General features: G+C 43.9%; 1 protein-coding gene across 3 annotated transcripts in view; it reads left to right on the plus strand.

The window, feature by feature from the left end:
• Positions 1-654: 654 nt before the first annotated feature.
• E2F8 (E2F transcription factor 8) overlaps positions 655-22,481 on the plus strand; it is a 53,087-nt gene continuing 31,260 nt past the window's right edge. Inside the window, exon 1 of one of the 3 annotated variants that reach the window (XM_056527785.1) lies at positions 655-669. The gene's annotated coding sequence lies outside the window, so the exon portion shown is untranslated. Of the gene's footprint in view, positions 670-20,460; positions 20,963-22,481 lie in introns of those variants that run through there. The other 2 variants (XM_056527783.1, XM_056527782.1) reach the window with 2 other exon arrangements.

A 22,481-nucleotide genomic window follows, 5' to 3' on the forward strand; every position in this document is an offset into this window, starting at 1 on the left:
AATAGTTATTAGCTTCTGAAGTTTTCTGTCTAACTGCTCAATGATGATGTCACATCCCGGGAGCTGTGCATGATGGGAGAATATCCCCATAGGAACTGCACAGCTCCCGGGACGTGAGTCATCAGAGAGCACTTAGACAGAAAACAACAACTCAACTTCAGAAGCTAATAACTATTGGAAGGATTAAGATTTTTTAATAGAAGTAATTTACAAATCTGTTTAACTTTCCGGAGCCAGTTGATATATAAAAAAAAGTTTTGGCCTGGAATACCCCTTTAATATAGTCGAAAATTATGCACTCCCACCCTCAGGATTATTTTCTGATCAAACAGGTGACCTGTGGTTATATTTTGTGCATTATGTGAATGCATAGTTGTTGTTGTTGTTGTTGTTGTTTTTTTTTTCATTTTCTTAATTTTTTTAAATTTTTATTTTTTTTAAATTAGTTTTCCTTTTTTCTTATTTTATGCATAGTTGTTTTTTTTACGCTTTTGCTCAATCTAACTTTTTTTTTTTCTCTCCAGTACAACCACTCCAGATCCCCGAGCAGACGGACCTTGTATCGTCATTCTGCTGTTTCCTCATCACATTAATGAGCGAGACGTCGGCGCCTCTTGATGTAAAATATAAGCTCCCTGTTTGCTCGCAGCACCGCTCGCTACAACTGAAGTATTTATAGCCATGGTAACCATACGCATGCACACCACGTTTTTGCAGTACAGTTCCCGTATCAGGATTTTGATGAAAAACGAATTCCTCAAAACCGGACTAAACTGTATCAAAACGTGTTTACAAATTTCATTGAAAAATGATGTCCGGTTGCATCAGTTTTTTTAAGAAAAAAAACGTATACGTTTATAACTTTTCATTCCATTTTGAATAAAGTTTCACTTGTTTGATTGAAATTCCAAGAAAAAAAACCTGCAAAGTCAAAAACCATATGGTGAAAACCGTATGGAACCGTACGCACATACAATTCTGTACGGTTCCCATTGACTCTCATGTTAAAAAAAAAAGTATACGGTTTAATATGGTTTTTCACCCAGACAAAAAAACATGGTAGACTACGGTTTTGGGTACAGGAAAAAAACGGACAAAACTGTATAAGACGCAAAACGGACTAAACCGGATGATGCGTTTGACATACAGTTTACAATGTTAAGTCAATGCATACGGTTTTCTATACGGTTCCGTACAGGTTTTAACTTGAAACCGTATACGGGAACTGTATAGTAAAAACGTGGTGTGCGTGCACCCAAACAATCCTGATACTTTGATTCCAATTGCAAAAAGAAATACAAAATGCAACCTGGTTCCCCCCTCAGATTCCTGATTCTGTTTATCTAAACTCCTTAAAGGGGTATTGCAGGAAAAAATATTTTTTTTATATCAAATGGCTCCAGAAAGTTAAACAGATTTGTAAATTACTTTAATTAAAAAATCTTAATCCTTTCAATAATTATCAGCTGCTGAAGTTGAGTTTTCTGTCTGGCAACAGTGCTCTCTGCTGACATCTCTGCTTGTCTCAGGAAGAAGTTTGCTATGGGGATTTGCTTCTAAACTGGGCGTTTCCCGAGACACGTGTCCTCAGAGAGCACTTAGACAGAAAAGAACAACTCAACTTCAGCAGCTCATAAGTAATGAAAGGATTAAGATTTTTTAATAGAAGTAATTTATAAATCTGTTTAACTTTTTGGAGCCAGTTGATATATAAAAAAAAGTTTTTTTCCTGGATAACCCCTTTAAGGGTACGGTCACACGGACGGATCCACAGCATATTTTACGCTGCAGATCCGCCGACAACGCATCCTACAGTGTTCCCCCAGCTGTGCCAGCTTGTAGCGGCTGCTATCGGCCTAGCATGGGGAGCAGCCGCAATGTGTTCAAGTACACCGCGCATGCACTCGACGACCCGCACATCACAGTGTGTCTGCTCATAGCGACGGATTGCTATTAGCTGGCACAGATGGGGGCAACACTGTAGGGTCCATCATCTGTGGATCCGCAGCGTATAATACGCTGCGGATCCGTCTGTGTGACCCTACTCTAAGGCAGTGTTTACCAACCAGTGTACCTCCAGCTGTTGCAAACCTACAACTCCCAGCATGCGCAGACATCCCTTGGCTTCTATGGAACTGAGCTGCAATACCACACCCAACCTGAAGACAGGGGTGGCGTTGTTTTGGGAAGAAATCAGTTCTGTTTTTCTAATCCTGTATACTTCCTTTAAAGGGGTACTCCGGAGGGAAAATCAGCTGGTTCCAGAAAGTTAAACTGATTTGTAAATTTCTTCTATTTAAAAATCTTAATCCTTACAGTACTTATCAGCTGCTATATGCTCCACAAGAAGTTGTGTAATTCTTTCCAGTGTGTCCACAGTGCTCTCTGCTGCCACTGAGCAGGAGAGATTAAAGAAGTACTCCGGTGAATTATTATTTTTTTAACCCTCAGTGCCCAGGCTGCCAAGCGAAACAAAACAAACTTTAACTCACCTTCCTACGTTCCCCGTTGCGCCGATATCGATGTCCCGTTCTCCGGTCTGTAACTTCTTCCGCTTCCTGTAAGTCGAAGAGTCACATGATGCTCTGCATATCACTGGCCGCAGGGGGACACTACTGCGGGTGGTGATACACTGAGCGTCTCGTGACTCTTTGACTTACAGGAAGCGGAAGAAGTTACAGACCGGAGAACGGGACATCGATATCGGCGCAACGGGGAACGTAGGAAGGTGAGTTAAAGTTTGTTTTGTTTCACTTGGCAGCCCGGGCACAGGTTAAAAAAAAAAACGCACCGGAGTACTTCTTTAACTATGGGGATTTGCTTCTACTCTGGACAGTTCCTGACACAGACAGAGGTGACTGACAGCAGAGAGCACTGTGGTCAGACTGGAAAGAACTACACAACTTCCTCTGTAGTATACAACAGCTGATTAGTACTGGAAGGATTAAGATTTTTATATAGAAATAATTTACAAATCTGTTTCACTTTCTGAAACCAGTTGATCTGAAAGCATTTTTTTCCCCCTTCGGATGAACCCCTTTAAGAAGTAGTCACCTTTACGCCGTTGCATGTTGGCATTGTGCATACATTAATTTCCACCATATATGGCGCGTTAGAGGATAGGGTTAACGCTAATATTACCTTGTGTTCTTATAAGGATCCCTGGTATGAATAGACTTCCCCATCAGTATCTGAATTCATTGGCGCTAACTGGTGTCGTCTCTGATCGCATCCGACGTGACACCGCGAGCGTCGTAAATAATTGACTCCGGGGAACAGAAAAATTACGGAGATTATTTACCTCGGCGGCGAATGTGTCTGGAATCCATTATAAGCGATCAGCGGGACATTAACATGCAGAGCGTCTCGGGATCTGCAGAACATTATCCCTCATCCGCAGATATGTACACAGGATAATGTGCTGCCGATCCGTCCAGGACTGAGGTATACAGCTGTATACATTGTCTGCAGCAATCTGGAAGGTCTCCTATCGGGGGAGGGGACACGTTCTATCTGTTTGCATTCTATTACATGCATTACTGCTCATGCATTTTATTCCACTACAGCTGAGTTAATGCTACGACTGTATTAGTAAAGCAGCCATGTGCTTTCAATAACTGATGAATAGTCGTTCTGTCCAGGATGGCTTCTGGTTTGGCCTTAAAATGTGAGTGACTGCTGCTGTATACTGCGGAGTGCCGGCACAAGGAATACACACCAGACAGAATGTTGGTATAATATCTCCTTCTCAGCATACTGGCTAAGGAGCTGCCCCAGGGAGTTCTGTTTATTACATGGAAGTACATTGGCTTTTACATTTGACAAAAAGGGGAGGTTAGTTATCACGTCAAAATCATCATGTTATATCTTGATTGGTTATTTGAGTTTTGTGTCTGTATACATTAGTAAATTATCATTTATTTCTCTCTTGGCCATATTTTGTCTCTAAACTTCCAACTCCTCTTCTTATCTTGGTTCTCTTGGCCTCATTCCTAGGTCTCCATCTTAGGCTGGGTTCACACTACATTTTGTCCCATACGGGAGCGCATACGGCAGGGGGGAGCTAAAAGCTCGTGCTCCCGTATGTCACCGTATGCGCTCCCATATGTCATTCATTTCAATGAGCCGACCGGAGTGAAACGTTCGGTCCGGTCGGCTCATTTTTGCGCCGTATGCGCTTTTACAACCGGACCTAAAACCGTGGTTGACCACAGTTTTAGGTCCGGTTGTAAAAGCGCATACGGCGCAAAAATGAGCCGACCGGACCGAACGTTTCACTCCGGTCGGCTCATTGAAATGAATGACATACGGGAGCGCATACGGTCACATACGGGAGCGCGAGCTTTTAGCTCCCCCCTGCCGTATGCGCTCCCGTATGGGACAAAACGTAGTGTGAACCCAGCCTTAGTCACGAGCAGATAGCAAGCTGGATATATAGGTTAAGAGTAACACATATCTTTTTGCAGCATTAGCAATGGTATATAAGTATTAATATATATTGATTGGCAATCAGAATCATTTTAATCAACTTGTCAATTCGACCTACAATACTAGACCAGTGTTTCCCAATCAGTGTGCCTCCAGCTGTTGCAAAACTACAACTCCCAGCACGCACGGACAGCCAAAGGCTTTGTGCAGAAGCCAAATAGCTTCAACATAGGACCTCATTGGGTTTTCAGCCAGGCCTCGGGCAAGGTCAAACTGCAGAATCTAAAGCAGCATTTCCCAACCAGTGTGCCTCCAGCTGTTGCAAAACTACAACTCCCAGCATGACCGGACAGCCACAGGCTTTGTACAGAAACCCAAAAGCTTTTCCATAGTACCTTATTAGGTTTCTGACCAGGCCAAGGACAAAGTCAAACTGCAGAATCTAAAGCAGTATTTCCCAACAAGTGTGCCTCCAGCTGTTGCAAATCTACAACTCCCAGCATGCCTGGACAGCTAAAAGCTTTGTACAGAAGCCCAATAGTTTCAACTCAGGATCTCATTAGGTTTCGGGCCAGGCCTAGGGGAAGGTCAAACTGCAGAATCTAAGCAGTGTTTCCCAACAGTGTGCCTCCAGCTGTTGCAAAACTACAACTCCCAGCACGCCCGGACAGCCAGCAGCTTTGTACAGGAGCCCAATAGCTTCACCCTAGGACCTTATTGGGTTGCTGACCAGGCCTAGGACAAAGTCAAACTGCAGAATCTAAAGTAGTGTTTCCCAACAAGTGTGCCTCCAGCTGTTGCAAAACTACAACTCCCAGCATGCCCGGACAGCTAAAAGCTTGGTAAAGAAGCACAATAGCTTCAACTCAGGATCTCATTAGGTTTCGGGCCAGGCCTAGGGCAAGGTCAAACAGCAGAATCTAAAGCAGTGTTTCCCAACAGTGTGCCTCCAGCTGTTGCAAAACTACAATTCCCAGCATGCCCGGACAGCCAAAGGCTTTGTACAGAAGCCCAATTGGGTTTGGTGCCCGGCCTATGAAAAGTCAAACTACAAAATCTAAAGCAGTGTTTCCCATCAAGTGTGCCTCCAGCTGTTGCAAGACTACAACTCCTAGCATGCCCGGACAGCCGCTGGCTGTCCGGGCATGCTGGGAGTTGTAGTTTTGCAACAGCTGGAGGCACCCTGTTTGGGAAACACTGTAGCAGAGGGTAATTTCTGGCCCTATAGAATTTGTCAATGTTTGTATTAAACGCAGTAGCCATCAATGTAGTCCTGTTTAATGGCTTCAGTGCCAGAGGGCACCCGCTCACCTCCCATTTCAGCCTGGGAAAAAATAATTAAAGCACAAAACATAATTCAGGCCTCGATTATTCATGTAGAGAACACGACGGGCCGTGTCAGGAGCCGCAATCAATGCGCATTCATTACAATAATTGTCAATGATAGAAGGAAACATACACAGCCAGTGGGAATAATGGAAGCACCAGGTCCTTAGGGGAAAATGATATATATGAAATTAGCACCAAGTATCTATAATTACAATTATTTAGGGGGGAGTTTAGCACGAATTATAATATTGTTATATAAGTGGATGCAGGTCCAGAATCCTGTATAAAGCTCCAGTAATTCCCCCACATGAATATTGTCCAGTCCTCTCCTCTTATGGATATGAATTACTGTTCATAATAACTGCTACATCCTTATGTGTGAAGAGAAACAGAACGGGCGAAGACTTTGGGTCTGTAAATTCAAGACGTGATATCTCAGCCTTCTCTGTTTTTTACCCTGCACAACAATAAACCAGTCAGTATCCCCTCCAGACTCCTCTGTCCTCCTCTAGACTCCTCTGTCCTCCTCCAGACTCCTCTGTCCTCCTCCAGACTCCTCTGTCCTCCTCCAGACTCCTCTGTCCTCCTCCAGACTCCTCTGTCCTCCTCTAGACTCCTCTGTCCTCCTCCAGACTCCTCTGTCCTTCTCCAGACTCCTCTGTCCTCCTCTAGACTCACCTATTTACTCTTCCAGACTCCTCTGCCCTCCCCCTCCAGAATCCTGTGTTCTCCTCCAGACTCCTCTGTCTCCTCCAGACTCCTCTGCCCTTCTTCTCCAGACTCCTCTGCCCTTCTTCTCCAGACTCCTCTGCCCTTCTTCTCCAGACTCCTCTGCCCTTCTTCTCCAGACTCCTCTGCCCTTCTTCTCCAGACTCCTCTGTCCTCCTCCAGACTCCTCTGTCCTTCTCCAGACTCCTCTGTCCTCCTCTAGACTCCTCTGTCCTCCTCCAGACTCCTCTGTCCTTCTTCTCCAGACTCCTCTGCCCTTCTTCTCCAGACTCCTCTGCCCTTCTTCTCCAGACTCCTCTGTCCTCCTCCAGACTCCTCTGTCCTTCTCCAGACTCCTCTGTCCTCCTCTAGACTCACCTATTTACTATTCCAGACTCCTCTGCCCTCCCCCTCCAGAATCCTGTGTTCTCCTCCAGACTCCTCTGTCGCCTCCCTCCAGACTCCTCTTTCCTCCTCCAAACTACTCTATCTCCTTCCTCCAGACTCCTCTCTACCCACCTCCGGACTCCTCTGTCTCCTCCTCCAGACCCCTATATCCCCTCTGCCCCCTCCAGACTTCTCTGCTGTCCTCCAGACGCCTTTGTTCTTCTTCAGACTCCTCTTTCTCCTCCCTACAGATTCCTCTGTCTCCTCATCCAGAACCCTATATACCCTCTGCCCCCCTCCAGACTCATCTGTTCCATCCTCCAGACCCCTCTGTTCCCTCCCCCAGACCCCTCTGTTCCCTCCCCCAGACCCCTCTGTTCCCTCCTCCAGACTCCTCTGTTCTCCTCCAGACTCCTCTGTCCTTTCCTCCAGAGTCCTCTGTCATCTCCCTCCAGACTCCTCTGTGCTCCTCCAGACTCCTCTGTCCCTTTCTCCAGAGTCCTCTGTCCTCTCCCTCCAGACTCCTCTGTGCTCCTCCAGACTCCTCTGTCTCCTCCTCCAGATTCCTGTCTCCTCCTCCAGACTCCTCTGTCCTCTCCCTCCAGACTCCTCTGTGCTCCTCCAGACTCCTCTGTGCTCCTCCAGACTCCTGTCTCCTCCTCTAGATGCCTCTGTCCTCTCCCTCTAGACTCTCTGTCCTCTCCCTCCAGACTCCTCTGTAATCTTCCTCCAGACTCCTCTGTCTCCTCCTCCAGACTCCTCTGTTCTCTCCCTGTAGACTTCTCTGTCTCCTCCTCCAGACTCCTCTGTCCGTTCCTCCATAGTCCTCTGTCCTCTCCCTCCAGACTCCTCTGTCTCCTCCTCCAGACTCCTCTGTCCTTTCCTCCATAGTCCTCTGTCTTCTCCCTCCAGACTCCTCTTTGCTCCTCCAGACTCCTCTTTGCTCCTCCAGACTCCTCTGTCTCCTCCTCCAGACTCCGCTGTCTCCTCTGTCTCCTCCTTCAGACTCCTCTGTCTGTTCCTCCATAGTCCTCTGTCCTCTCCCCCCAGACTCCTCTGTCCTCTCCCCCCAGACTCCTCTGTCCCTTCCTCCATAGTTCTCTGTCCTCCACCTTCAGACTCCTCTCTCCCCTGTCGGACTCTTCTGTCCCCTCCAGACACATCCAGCCTGGGCTTTTCTCTTTAGATCTGTCTTGAGAACAAAGGATCAGCGTGATGAAATTCACCATTCCTGATCCTTTTTTCCCACGACATCTGAATGAATGAAGGAACATCAGCAGAATACCTAATACCTAGTACACATTACCCTGCTTTCCCAAGCAGGTTATCTCCAGCAAACTGTTGCATGCTGGGAGTTGTAGTTTTACTACAGCTGGAGACACATTGGTCCTAGAAGCTATGAATCAATGTTTCCAAGCCAGAATGCCTCCAGCTGTTGCCAAACTACAACTACCAGCATGCCCGGACAGCCAACGGCTGTCCGGGCATGCTGGGAGTTGTAGTTTGGCAACAGCTGGAGGCACAATGTTTGGAAAACCCTGCTGTAGACAATAAATGCAGATGTTAGTAGCCTTGCCCTGGGCACAGGTGGACCCGTCCTCTTTGAAGGTGTCTTCACAATGGAGGTAGAGGGGGATGGGCCGGGTCATAGTGACCACTGACTGATTGTTTGTTCTCCTGGTTTCTACTACACTTGTTTAATCCACAAAATATAGCAGCTGAGGCGTATAAAGCCGCTCCCCGTCTGCAGACATTCCGTACACGTCTTCTATACAGTACATTGGGTTGTATTCACACACAGTAGTCTGGTCCATGTTTTGAATAGTAAGATGGCTGGTAGAGATGAGCGAACTTACAGTAAATTCGATTCGTCATGAACTTCTCGGCTCGGCAGTTGATGACTTTTCCTGCGTAAATTAGTTCAGCCTTCAGGTGCTCCGGTGGGCTGGAAAAGGTGGATACATTCCTAGGAAAGAGTCTCCTAGGACTGTATCCACCTTTTCCAGCCCACAGGAGCACCGGAAAGCTGAACTAATTTATGCAGGAAAAGTCATCAACTGCCGAGCCGAGGAGTTCGTGACGAATCAAATTTACTGTAAGTTCGCTCATCTCTAATGGCTGGTTTAAAGCTTAAATAAAAAAAATTAAATAAAAAACTTCATTGAACAGCTGGTAATTCCTATTCAGCAACATTTTAGGACCCTAAAATTAAGTGTAAGGTCTGTTTTTTGGAATGTGTTTTTTTTTTTCCGTCCTAAAAATGTCTGGTCTGTAAACTGCACAATAGCCTTTTTCTCTAGCAATAACAATAGACAATAAACATCTAGAGAAAAATATTTCTAAAAATGCAAAAAAAAGGTTAAAAAAAAAGAAAACAGTGAGATAAAAATGTCAGAATTTTTTGGCATGCAAATTTTATATATATATATATATATATAAAACAAAAAAAATTATGTATATTGAGATATATATTTAAAGGGGTACTCCGCTTTGTAAAACATAATAGGAAATTAGTTGCTGATCACTGGTTGGGATCTGACTACTGAAATGTTTTTGCAGACTGGAGTTCCCTTTTTAGGTTACTTTCACATGGGTGAATTACATGCGTAATTTCCGCAACGTATTTACTGCAGAAAATCTGCAGTGGATTTTGCTACCATTGACTTCAATGGGTCAGCAGAAAATCCACAATAGAGGCAGATTTGCAGATTTTCCTTCGGACCCATTAAATTCAATGGTAGCCAAATCCACTGCGGAAATTCCGCAGGTAATCCGCCCCTTTGAACGTAACCTGTTAACACGGCAGATTTTATTGCGGAAATTTTCAGCAGAACATGTCGGCACTAGGACCGCTTGAAAACGCTTGGAACATGTTTACATACATCTAAATTTGAATGTTTGACAGTTGAGACTTTGATACAATTGTATCCAGTCTACAGAATTCTCTGCAACAGTGTTTCCCAACCAGGGGGCCTCCAGCTGTTGTAAAACTATAACTCCCAGCATGCTTTCAGCTGTCCAGGCATGCTGGGAGTTGTAGTCAAATGTTCCAAGTGCTTTTTCAGGAGAAAATGGTTCCTTATATTGCTGATAATTCAGTGGCTATAGCTCTGTAATATGGAAATATATATATATATATATATATATATATATATATATATATATTATATACTGTTTTTCCAAATGTATAGACATGAACAGAAATTAAACCCTGCACAGCAATACAAATGTTAAAGCAGAAAGACCCTATATGACCCCTAGAAAAGTAATGTATTACTATGACATAGGTAATAAATGTATGATTACTGGGATCCCCACAATCACTAGTATTGGGGTAGTGCCCCCTCTCCCCACCCTGCACTCGACCACTATATTCAGTTAATATAGGGCTGACCAAAAACAGTTGGGTACAGTATGCCGCCTTGTGCTAAACAATGCCAGTCAGAGGAGCAGACAGGGAATGTATACAGCAGCTGCTGCAATCTCCTTGATTGTGTGATAGTCTGCTGTGAAATGTTCTGCAACAGCCTTGCTTTTGATTTGAAGGAGGCAGGGTGAGAGAGCTGTGATAAAGAGATGGGGAAATGCAATGCATTCTGGGAATTGTAGTACTGAGCAGCTGCTCAATCAGGATTTTTGGTAGTTTTACAACCAAGGCAGACAGGTATGCAATGCTATATCCTTTTTTTTTTTTTTTTTTTTACCTGATGTTAAAGGGGTACTCCGCCTCTAGACATCTTATCCCCTATCCAAAGTATAGGGCATAAGATGTCTAATCACGGGGGTCCCGCCGCTGTGGACCCCCCACGATCTCGGCTTCGGCACCCCAGACATGCGGTGCATGAAGCAAACTTAGCTCCGTGCCGGATGACTGGCGATTGCGGGCAGAGGCTCGTGACGCCACAGTCACGCCCGCTCGTGAAGTCACGGCCACGCCCCCTCAATGCAAGTCTATGGGAGGGGGCGTGACGTCGTGACTTCAAGAGCGGGTGCAGCAGGGAGATTGTGGGGTGATCGGAGGGGTGGAGTACTGGTTCATTTTGCTCAGTCCGATTCTGGTCCTTTGTAAGTCTATATCAGTGGTCTCCAACCTGCGGACCTCCAGATGTTGCAAAACTACAATTCCCAGCATGCCCGGACAGCCAACGGCTGTCCGGGCATACTGGGAGTTGTAGTTTTGCAACATCTGGAGGTCCGCAGGTTGAAGACCACTGGTCTATATTATATTACACTTCAGTGCCGCAATACCAGACTTTCCGGATTTTCAGACTTTCTGGACAATCAGACTTGCGCTACATGAAGCATCAGCAGAAGTTTTGTTACATTGTGTCCTATCATTACTTCTCACCTATGTGAGGTTTTTGTCCATTTTCTCAGCCCGGGTCCTCAGGGGGCGTTTTAACGTTTGGCCTGAGTGGAGGATTCATTTAAAGGGGTTATCCAGGAAAAAACTTTATATATATATATATATATATATATATATATATATATTCAACTGGCTCCGGAAAGTTAAGCAGATTTGTAAATTACTTCTATTAAAAAATCTTAATCCTTTCAGTACTTATGAGCTTCTGAAGTTGAGTTGTTCTTTTCTGTCTAAGTGCTCTCTGATGACACGTGTCTTGGGAAACGCCCAGTTTAGAAGCAAATCCCCATAGCAAACCTCTTCTAAAGTGGGCGTTTCCCAAGACAGGTGTCATCAGAGAGCACTTAGACAGAAAAGAACAACCTTAACTTCAGAAGCTCATAAGTACTGAAAGGATTAAGATTTTTTAATAGAAGTAATTCACAAATCTGTTTAACTTTCTGGAGCCAGTTGATATATATATATATATAAGTTTTTTCCTGGAATACCCCTTTAAAGTCTTAGTTTTCCTCCACAGTAAAGTATTTACTCCTGAAAACTGTTCCATCCCAACGTATATGACTAAGTAGACTCCTGGGCCCATTTGACATAGAAAATTGGCCGAGCGAGGAAATAATGATCCAGAATGTTCTTTGATGTTGAGAAGAAAATTAAGATTTTCTTCAAAGCCGATATTTCTGTAATACTCTGCAGGATTATGGTCCGGGCGAAGCCGCTTTACATTGTTCCTGGACAAACATATTACAGATCCAATCCCCCCCTGCAATAGAAATAGCCATATTGTTATGGGAGAATTCCCCTAATACCGTACAAATCCACAAGATTTACAGAATCTCTTAAAGGGGTATTCCAGGAACTGGCTCCAGAAAGTTAAACAGATTTGTAAATTAATTACTTCTATTAAAAAATCTTAATCCTTTCAATAATTATCAGCTGCTGAAGTTGAGTTGTTGTTTTCTGTCTGGCAACAGTGCTCTCTGCTGCCATCTCTGCTTGTCTCGGGAACTGTATAGAGTAGAAGAGGTTTGCTTTGGGGATTTGCTACTAAACTGGGTGGTTCCCGAGACAGGTGTCATCAGAGAGCACTTAGACAGAAAAGAACAACTCAACTTCATCAGCTCATAAGTACTGAAAGGATTAAGATTTTTTTAATAGAAGTAATATACAAATCTGTTTAACTTTCTGGAGCCAGTTGATATATAAAAGAAAAGTTATTTTCTGGATAACCCCTTTAAAAAAAGCAGAAGACATATATGATATAACCTGAGTGTTATAATTATTTATGTACAGCTGGTATAAGTTATATATCTCCTGTATATAGTGATATGGACCATGCTGGTATAACCTGGGTATATACTGTATATAATATATATGTACAGCTGGTATAAGTTATATATCTCCTATATATAGTGATATGGACCATGCAGGTATAACCTGGGTATATACTGTATATAATATATATGTACAGCTGGTATAAGTTATATATCTCCTATATATAGTGATATGGACCATGCAGGTATAACCTGGGTATATACTGTATATAATATATATGTACAGCTGGTATAAGTTATATATCCTGTATATAGTGATATGGACCATGCCGGTATAACCTGGTATATACTGTATATAATATATATGTACAGCTGGTATAAGTTATATATCTCCTGTATATAGTTATATGGACCGTGCTGGTATAACCTGGTATATACTGTATATAATATATATGTACAGCTGGTATAAGTTATATATCTCCTGTATATAGTGATATACACCGTGCTGGTATATACTGTATATAATATATATGTACAGCTGGTATAAGTTATATATCTCCTGTATATAGTGATATGGACCATGCTGGTATAACCTGGGTATATACTGTATATAATATATATGTACAGCTGGTATAAGTTATATATCTCCTGTATATAGTGATATGGACCATGCTGGTATAACCTGGGTATATACTGTATATAATATATATGTACAGCTGGTATAAGTTATATATCTCCTGTATATAGTGATATGGACCATGCTGATATAACCTGGGTATATACTGTATATAATATATAGGTACAGCTGGTATAAGTTATATATCTCCTGTATATAGTGATATGGACCATGCAGGTATAACCTGGTATATACTGTATATAATATATATGTACAGCTGGTATAAGTTATATATCTCCTATATATAGTGATATGGACCATGCAGGTATAACCTGGGTATATACTGTATATAATATATATGTACAGCTGGTATAAGTTATATATCCTGTATATAGTGATATGGGCCATGCTGGTATAACCTGGTATATACTGTATATAATATATATGTACAGCTGGTATAAGTTATATATCTCCTGTATATAGTTATATGGACCGTGCTGGTATAACCTGGTATATACTGTATATAATATATATGTACAGCTGGTATAAGTTATATATCTCCTGTATATAGTGATATGGACCATGTATAACCTGGGTATATACTGTATATAATTATATATGTACAGCTGGTATAAGTTATATATCTCCGGTATATAGTGATATGGACCATGCTGGTATAACCTGGGTATATACTGTATATTATATATATGTACAGCTGGTATAAGTCATATATCTCCTGTATATAGTGATATGGACCATGCTGGTATAACCTGGTATATACTGTATATAATATATATGTACAGCTGGTATAAGTTATATATCTCCTGTATATAGTGATGTGGACCATGCTGGTATAACCTGGGTATATACCGTATATAATTATATATGTACAGCTGGTATAAGTTATATATCTCCTGTATATAGTGATATGGACCATGCTGGTATATCCTGGGTATATACTGTATATAATCATATATGTACAGCTGGTATAAGTTATATATCTCCTGTATATAGTGATATGGACCATGCTGGTATAACCTGGGTATATACTGTATATAATATATATGTACAGCTGGTATAAGTTATATATCTCCTGTATATAGTGATATGGACCATGCTGGTATAACCTGGGTATATACTGTATATAATATATATGTACAGCTGGTATAAGTTATATATCTCCTGTATATATAGTGATATGGACCATGCTGGTATAACCTGGGTATATACTGTATATAATATATATGTACAGCTGGTATAAGTTATATATCTCCTGTATATAGTGATATGGACCATGCTGGTATAACCTGGGTATATACTGTATATAATATATATGTACAGCTGGTATAAGTTATATATCTCCTGTATATAGTGATATGGACCATGCTGGTATAACCTGGTATATACTGTATATAATATATATGTACAGCTGGTATAAGTTATATATCTCCTGTATATATAGTGATATGGACCATGCTGGTATAACCTGGGTATATACTGTATATAATATATATGTACAGCTGGTATAAGTTATATATCTTCTGTATATATTGATATATGCCCCGTACTGTAGCATACGGCATTAATAATTAATACTTCCTCCCCGGGACACGTTCCTATTATATGGCCCCTTGTGTCCCCTCCAATCAATGTGGTGAGGCCATTTGGAGAAGTGTAGAGTAACCCTGAGGGACTCCCATCTCTACCACCATGGACCATCTCCTCACCCCATGGACATGACTTCACGTTAATTTCCGGATTCCGGCGCAGTAAAGGATAGGATTACATGGAGGTCTCGCTCCTGTTTGGATCCCCCCTCTCTCCATTATTTGGACCCATCTGTGATGATGCCAAATGTGTCTCTGAGTTGATGGAATGGCGATCTGTGCTCCGGTATTTTCCCAGAAACCTCCCCTTAATACATCTTAAAGCTTATTAGTAAGGTCAACATTCGTATGACGTATTGGGGAATATAGACACCATTAAAGTGTGGGGGGGGGGGGGGGGGGGTCTGCCACTCAGGATCTCAGTCTTTGAGCTAAAAACAAAAGCTGCTACAAATTGCTGTGCATGCTTTACATCAGTGTTTCTCAACCAAGGTGCCTCCAGCTGTTGTAAAAATACAACTACCAGCATGCCTGGACTGGAGGCACTCTGGTTGGCATACACTGATCTATGTGTACGATGCCTTCTAAACTCTCTGTTGATTCTGGATGTCAGGGGAGAGAAGGGTTGAACAAGGGTCCCCCCGCGGAATACATGTCGTAGTTTATGCAGGGCTGTGCTATGGCAGCCTATATTAATGGAGGCTGATAACACTGATCAATGGTGTTCTATGGCAGCCTATAGTAATGGAGGCCGATAACACTGATCAGTACTGTGCGATGGCAGCCTGTAGTAATGGAGTGCCGATAACACTGATCAATGCTGTGCTATGGCAGACTGTAGTAAAGGACGCCGATAACACTGCTCAATGCTGTGCTATGGCAGCCTGTAGTAATGGAGCGTTGATAACACTGATCAATGCTGTGCTATGGCAGCCTGTAGTAATGGAGCGTTGATTACACTGATCAATGCTGTGCTATGGCAGCCTGTAGTAATGGAGACCGATAACACTGATTAGTGGTGTTCTATGGCAGCCTGTATTAATGCAGACTGATAACACTGATCAATGTTGTGCTATGGCAGCCTGTAGTAATGGAGCACCGATAACACTGATCAATGGTGTTCTATAGCAGCCTGTAGTAATGGAGACCGATAACACTGATCAATGTTGTGCTATGGCAGCCTGTAGTAATGGAGCGCCGATAACACTGATCAATGCTGGGCTATGGCAGACTTTAGTAATGGAGCGCTGATAACACTGATCAGCGCTGTGCTATTGCAGTCTGTAGTAATGGAGCGTCGATAACACTGATCAATGTTATGGCAGCCTGTAGTAATAAAGCACCAATAACATTAATCAGTGCTGTGCTATATCAGCCTGTAGTAATGGAGTGCTGATAACACTGATCAATGCTGTGCTATGGCAGACTGTAGTAATGGAGCGCTGATAACACTGCGGTATGGCAGCCTGTAGTAATGGAGTGACGATAACACTGGTCAATGCTCTGCTGTTGCAGCCTGTAGTAATGGAGCGCCGATAACACTGATCAATGCTGTGCTATGGCAGCCTGTAGTAATGGAGCACTGATAACACTGTGCTATGGAAGCCTGTAGTAATGGAGTGCTGATAACACTGATCAATGCTGTGCTATGGCAGCCTATATTAATGGAGTGCTGATAACACTGATCAATGCTTTGCTATGGCAGCCTGTAGTAATGGAGCACCAATAATACTGATCAGCGCTGTGCTGTTGCAGTCTGTAGTAATGGACGCCGATAACACTGATCAATTCTGTGCTATGGTGGCCTCTAGTAATGGCGCACTGATAACACTGATCAGTGCTGTGCTATAGCAGCCTGTAGTAATGGAGAGGGATAACACTGATCAATGCTGCGCTATGGCAGACTGTAGTAATGGAGCGTCAATAACACTGATCAATGTTATGGCAGCCTTTAGTAATAAAGCACCAATAACATTGATCAATGCTGTGCTATGGCAGACTGTAGTAATGGAGCGCTGATAACACTGTGCTATGGCAACCTGTAGTAATGGAGCACTGATAACACTGATCAATGCTGTGCTGTTGCAGCCTGTAGTAATGGAGCGCTGATAACGCTGTGCTATGGCAGCCTGTAGTAATGGAGCGCTGATAACACTGTGCTATGGCAACCTGTAGTAATGGAGCACTGATAACACTGATCAATGCTGTGCTGTTGCAGCCTGTAGTAATGGAGCGCCGATAACATTGATCAATGCTGTGCTATGGCAGCCTGTAGTAATGGAGCACTGATAACACTGTGCTATGGCAACCTGTAGTAATGGAGCACTGATAACACTGATCAATGCTGTGCTGTTGCAGCCTGTAGTAATGGAGCGCTGATAACGCTGTGCTATGGCAGCCTGTAGTAATGGAGCGCTGATAACGCTGTGCTATGGCAACCTGTAGTAATGGAGCGCTGATAACACTGATCAACGCTGTGCTGTTGCAGCCTGTAGTAATGGAGCGCTGATAACACTGATCAATGCTGTGCTGTTGCAGACTGTAGTAATGGAGCGCCGATAACCTTGATCAGTGCTGTGCTATGGCAGCCTGTAGTAATGGAGCACTGATAACGCTGTGCTATGGCAGCCTGTAGTAATGGAGCGCTGATAACACTGTGCTATGGCAACCTGTAGTAATGGAGCACTGATAACACTGATCAATGCTGTGCTGTTGCAGCCTGTAGTAATGGAGCGCTGATAACACTGATCAACGCTGTGCTGTTGCAGCCTGTAGTAATGGAGCGCTGATAACACTGATCAATGCTGTGCTGTTGCAGACTGTAGTAATGGAGCGCCGATAACCTTGATCAGTGCTGTGCTATGGCAGCCTGTAGTAATGGAGCGCTGATAACAATGATCAACGCTGTGCTATGGCAGCCTGTAGTAATGGAGCGCTGATAACAATGATGCTATGGGGACATCATTGTCTTTTATGGGGATTAAGCAATAGTGAATAAGCCCTTTCCCTACTAAAAGTTTCAATTACCCCCTTTATCCCATTTTTCAAATCCATTTAAAAAAACAAAACAAAGGTATTTAGTATCGCTGCATTCAGAAATGTCTGAACTATTCAAATAAGATGTTTATATAAAACGCACGGTCAATGGCCATAAACGTAAAAAGAAAAAAAAATACCAATTGCTGATTTTTGCTGAATTGCAAATTTTTGGTTTCTTCATATAACAGTAAAAATTCATAAAAAGTGAGCAAAAAGTCCAATCTAAACAAAAAGGCTACCGATAAAAACTACAGGTAACAGCGCAAAAAATGACTCATACTTCCTTGTATACGGAAAAATAAGAGTTATAGGGGTCAGAAGAGGAACATTTGAAAGCGTTGTGGCTATTAGAAGGCGAGGAGGAAAAATTGGGAAACGCAAAAATGAGAAATCGTTGCGTCCTCAAGGGGTTAAATTACACCCATTGTTTGGCCACACGTGGATCGATCCCCTGGTTCTACTAAGTGCCCCCCATACACATTAGTCAAAAGTTGAGCACACCCACCAATTTTGGTGCAGCTGGCCGACCAGGACAGGCGACGCATTTCGGGTCTATATGACCCTTAGTCATGGTATAATGCAGTGTTTCCCAACCAGGGTGCCTGCAGCTGTTGCAAAACTACAACTCCCAGCATGCCCGGACAGCCAATGGCTGTCCGGGCATGCGGGGAGTTGTAGTTTTGCAACAGCTGGAGGCACCCTGGTTGGGAAACACTGTCTTAGGCAGAAGATTTTGGCATAAGACCCTCAGCCAAGGGAGTTGTAGTTTTGCAAGGGCCAGAGAGCCTATGGGTGTTAGTTCATGCTGGGAGTTGTAGTTTTGCAAGGGCCAGAGAGCCTATGGGTGTTAGTTCATGCTGGGAGTTGTAGTTTTGCAAGGGACAGAGAGCCTATGGGTGTTAGTTCATGCTGGGAGTTGTAGTTTTGCAAGGGCCAGAGAGCCTATGGGTGTCAGTGCATGCTGGGAGTTGTAGTTTTGCAAGGGCCAGAGAACCTATGGGTTTCAGTGCATGCTGGGAGTTGTAGTTTTGCAAGGGCCAGAGAGACCGTGGGTGTCAGTGCATGCTGGGAGTTGTAGTTTTGCAAGGGCCAGAAAGACCGTGGGTGTCAGTTCATGCTGGGAGTTGCAGTTTTGCATAGGCTGGAGAGCCCATGAATGTCAGTGCATGCTGGGAGTTGTAGTTTTGCAAGGGCCAGAGAGCCTATGGGTGTCAGTGCATGCTGGGAGTTGTAGTTTTGCAAGGGCCAGAGAACCTATGGGTTTCAGTGCATGCTGGGAGTTGTAGTTTTGCAAGGGCCAGAGAGACCGTGGGTGTCAGTGCATGCTGGGAGTTGTAGTTTTGCAAGGGCCAGAAAGACCGTGGGTGTCAGTTCATGCTGGGAGTTGCAGTTTTGCATAGGCTGGAGAGCCCATGAATGTCAGTGCATGCTGGGAGTTGTAGTTTTGCAAGGGCCAGAGAGCCTATGGGTGTCAGTGCATGCTGGGAGTTGTAGTTTTGCAAGGGCCAGAGAACCTATGGGTTTCAGTGCATGCTGGGAGTTGTAGTTTTGCAAGGGCCAGAGAGACCGTGGGTGTCAGTGCATGCTGGGAGTTGTAGTTTTGCAAGGGCCAGAAAGATCGTGGGTGTCAGTTCATGCTGGGAGTTGCAGTTTTGCATAGGCTGGAGAGCCCATGAATGTCAGTGCATGCTGGGAGTTATAGTTTTGCAAGAGCCAGAGAGACTGTGGGTGACAATGCATGCTGGGAGTTGTAGTTTTGCAAGGGCCAGAGAACCTATGGGTTTCAGTGCATGCTGGGAGTTGTAGTTTTGCAAGGGCCAGAGAGACCGTGGGTGTCAGTGCATGCTGGGAGTTGTAGTTTTGCAAGGGCCAGAAAGACCGTGGGTGTCAGTTCATGCTGGGAGTTGCAGTTTTGCATAGGCTGGAGAGCCCATGAATGTCAGTACATGCTGGGAGTTATAGTTTTGCAAGAGCCAGAGAGACTGTGGGTGACAATGCATGCTGGGAGTTGTAGTTTTGCACAGGTTGCAGAGCCTATGGCTGTCAGGGCATGAGAAGAGTTGTAGTTTCCGAACAACTGGAGAGCCTGTGGCTTTCAGGGCATGCTGGGAGCTGTAGTTTCCGAACAACTGGAGGGCCTGTGGCTTTCAGGGCATGCTGGGAGCTGTAGTTTTGCAACCACTGGAGGGCCTGTGGCTTTCAGGACATGCTGGGAGCTGTAGTTTTGCAACCACTGGAGGGCCTGTGGCTTTCAGGACATGCTGGGAGCTGTAGTTTTGCAACCACTGGAGGGCCTGTGGCTTTCAGGGCATGCTGGGAGCTGTAGTTTTGCAAAGGCTGCAGAGCATGTGGGTGCAGGTACATAGTGAGAGTTGTAGTTGCGCAATGGCTGGAGAACCTATGGCGGTCAGGGCATGCTGGGAGTTGTGGTTTTGCAACAGCTGGAGATCCACATGTTGGGGAACACTGATCTAAACAGTGTCTCCTAAAAGTCCTTTAGGTGGCATTCCTGGCACACAGGTTGAAGCTGTTGCTGGGACTTGTAGTCCCCCTTAGGCTGCACAGCCCTAGTAACGTATATATACACAAGTGCAAAGTACACTCACAGGTCACAGCACATACATTCCCGCGCCCCGCCCTCCGGGCCTCCCGCCTTCTCATTGGTCGGATTGGATGAGTCGCCGCTCTCTGATTGGTCGGCTTGCCCGCTCGCTGATAAGGTGGCAAATTGAAACAAAGTATCGGCTGTTTGGCGCCTGGAACCAAAAATCTACGGCTGACACCGACGTTACCGGTAACCGCGCGATACTGAACCGACCCTGCGGTACCGCACCCTCCTCCACCGGTACACCGACCCGAAACTGCGGTACCGCACCCTCCTCCGCCGGTACACCGACCCGAAACTGCGGTACCGCACCCTCCTCCACCGGTACACCGACCCGAAACTGCGGTACCGCACCCTCCTCCGCCGGTACACCGACCCGATACTGCGGTACCGCACCCTCCTCCACCGGTACACCGACCCGATACTGCGGTACCGCATCCTCCTCCTCCGGTACACCGACCCGAAACTGCGGTACCGCACCCTCCTCCACCGGTACACCGACCCGATACTGCGGTACCGCACCCTCCTCCACCGGTACACCGACCCTGCGGTACCGCTTTACCCGTACCCCAAGCACGGAATGCCGCACATAAGATCGCAGTAGAGGTGAGCGGCACTGCCGGCTATATGTCCGGTACTGGGTGATATAGGGGCTGATCACAGGCTGACCGGCTGGTATTATATACTGACCTGATAAAGGTCACAGAGGTCCTTGTATATACAGATACAGTATATATATACTATGCTTAGGTGAGGTCAGTGTATACACATTATAGGGGCACTGGGTGAGGTCAGTATGTGTGTGTATATATATATATATGTGTGTGTGTGTGTGTGTTAGGTCAGTGTATATATGGGTGAAGTCAGTGTACATATATACAATGGGTGAGGTCAGTAAGTATACATAATACATAAGGGGCACCAGATTTGGTGTATATGACCTTACCCTGTGCCCCATGTATGTCTCCCATATACTGACCTCACGCTCTGCCCTTATATAATGTGTGTATATATACTGACCTCACCCTCTGCCTTATATAAAGTGTATACACTTCACCCTGTACCATATATATATATATATATATATATATATATACACACATATAATGTATATAATGACCTCAGCCATATATATGGTGTATACACTTTCCTCTTCCCCTACCCCATATATAATGCATATATTGACCTCACACTCTGCCCCTTGTTGTATATACTGACCTCATCCTCTACCCTATATGTATATGTTCTGACCTTATCTCTGCCCTATATAATGCATATATACTAATCTCATCCATATATACTAACCTCATCCACTGACCTATATATATATATATATATATATATATATATATATATATATATATACACACACACTCACTGACCTCACACTAGTGCCCCTATAATGTATGTATACTGACCTCACTCATGTGTATACTATATATGGGGAGGTCAGTGTATATACATTATATGGGTGAGGTCAGTATATATATATACTATATATGGGGAGGTCAGTGTATATACATTATATGTGTGAGGTCAGTATATATACTATATATGGGTGAGGTCAGTGTATATACATTATATGGGTGAGGTCAGTATATATACTATATATGGGTGAGGTCAGTGTATATACATTATATGGGGAGGTCAGTGTATATACCTTATATGGGGAGGTCAGTATATATACTATATATGGGGAGGTCAGTGTATATACATTATGTGGGTGAGGTCAGTATATACACATTATATGGGTGAGGTCAGTATATATACTATATATGGGGAGGTCAGTGTATATACATTATATGGGTGAGGTCAGTATATATATATACTATATATGGGGAGGTCAGTATATATACATTATATGGGTGAGGTCAGTATATATATACTTTTTATGGGGAGGTCAGTATATATACATTATACGGGTGAGGTCAGTATATATATATATATATATATACTATATATGGGGAGGTCAGTGTATATACATTATATGGGTGAGGTCAGTATATATTGGGAGGTCAGTATATACATTATATGTAGGACACTGGGTGAGGTCAGTGTATATATACTATATATGGGGAGGTCAGTATATATATATATACTATATATGGGGAGGTCAGTGTATATA

This window comes from Hyla sarda, chromosome 6 (assembly GCF_029499605.1).
Source record: "Hyla sarda isolate aHylSar1 chromosome 6, aHylSar1.hap1, whole genome shotgun sequence".
Classification (NCBI taxonomy): domain Eukaryota; kingdom Metazoa; phylum Chordata; class Amphibia; order Anura; family Hylidae; genus Hyla; species Hyla sarda.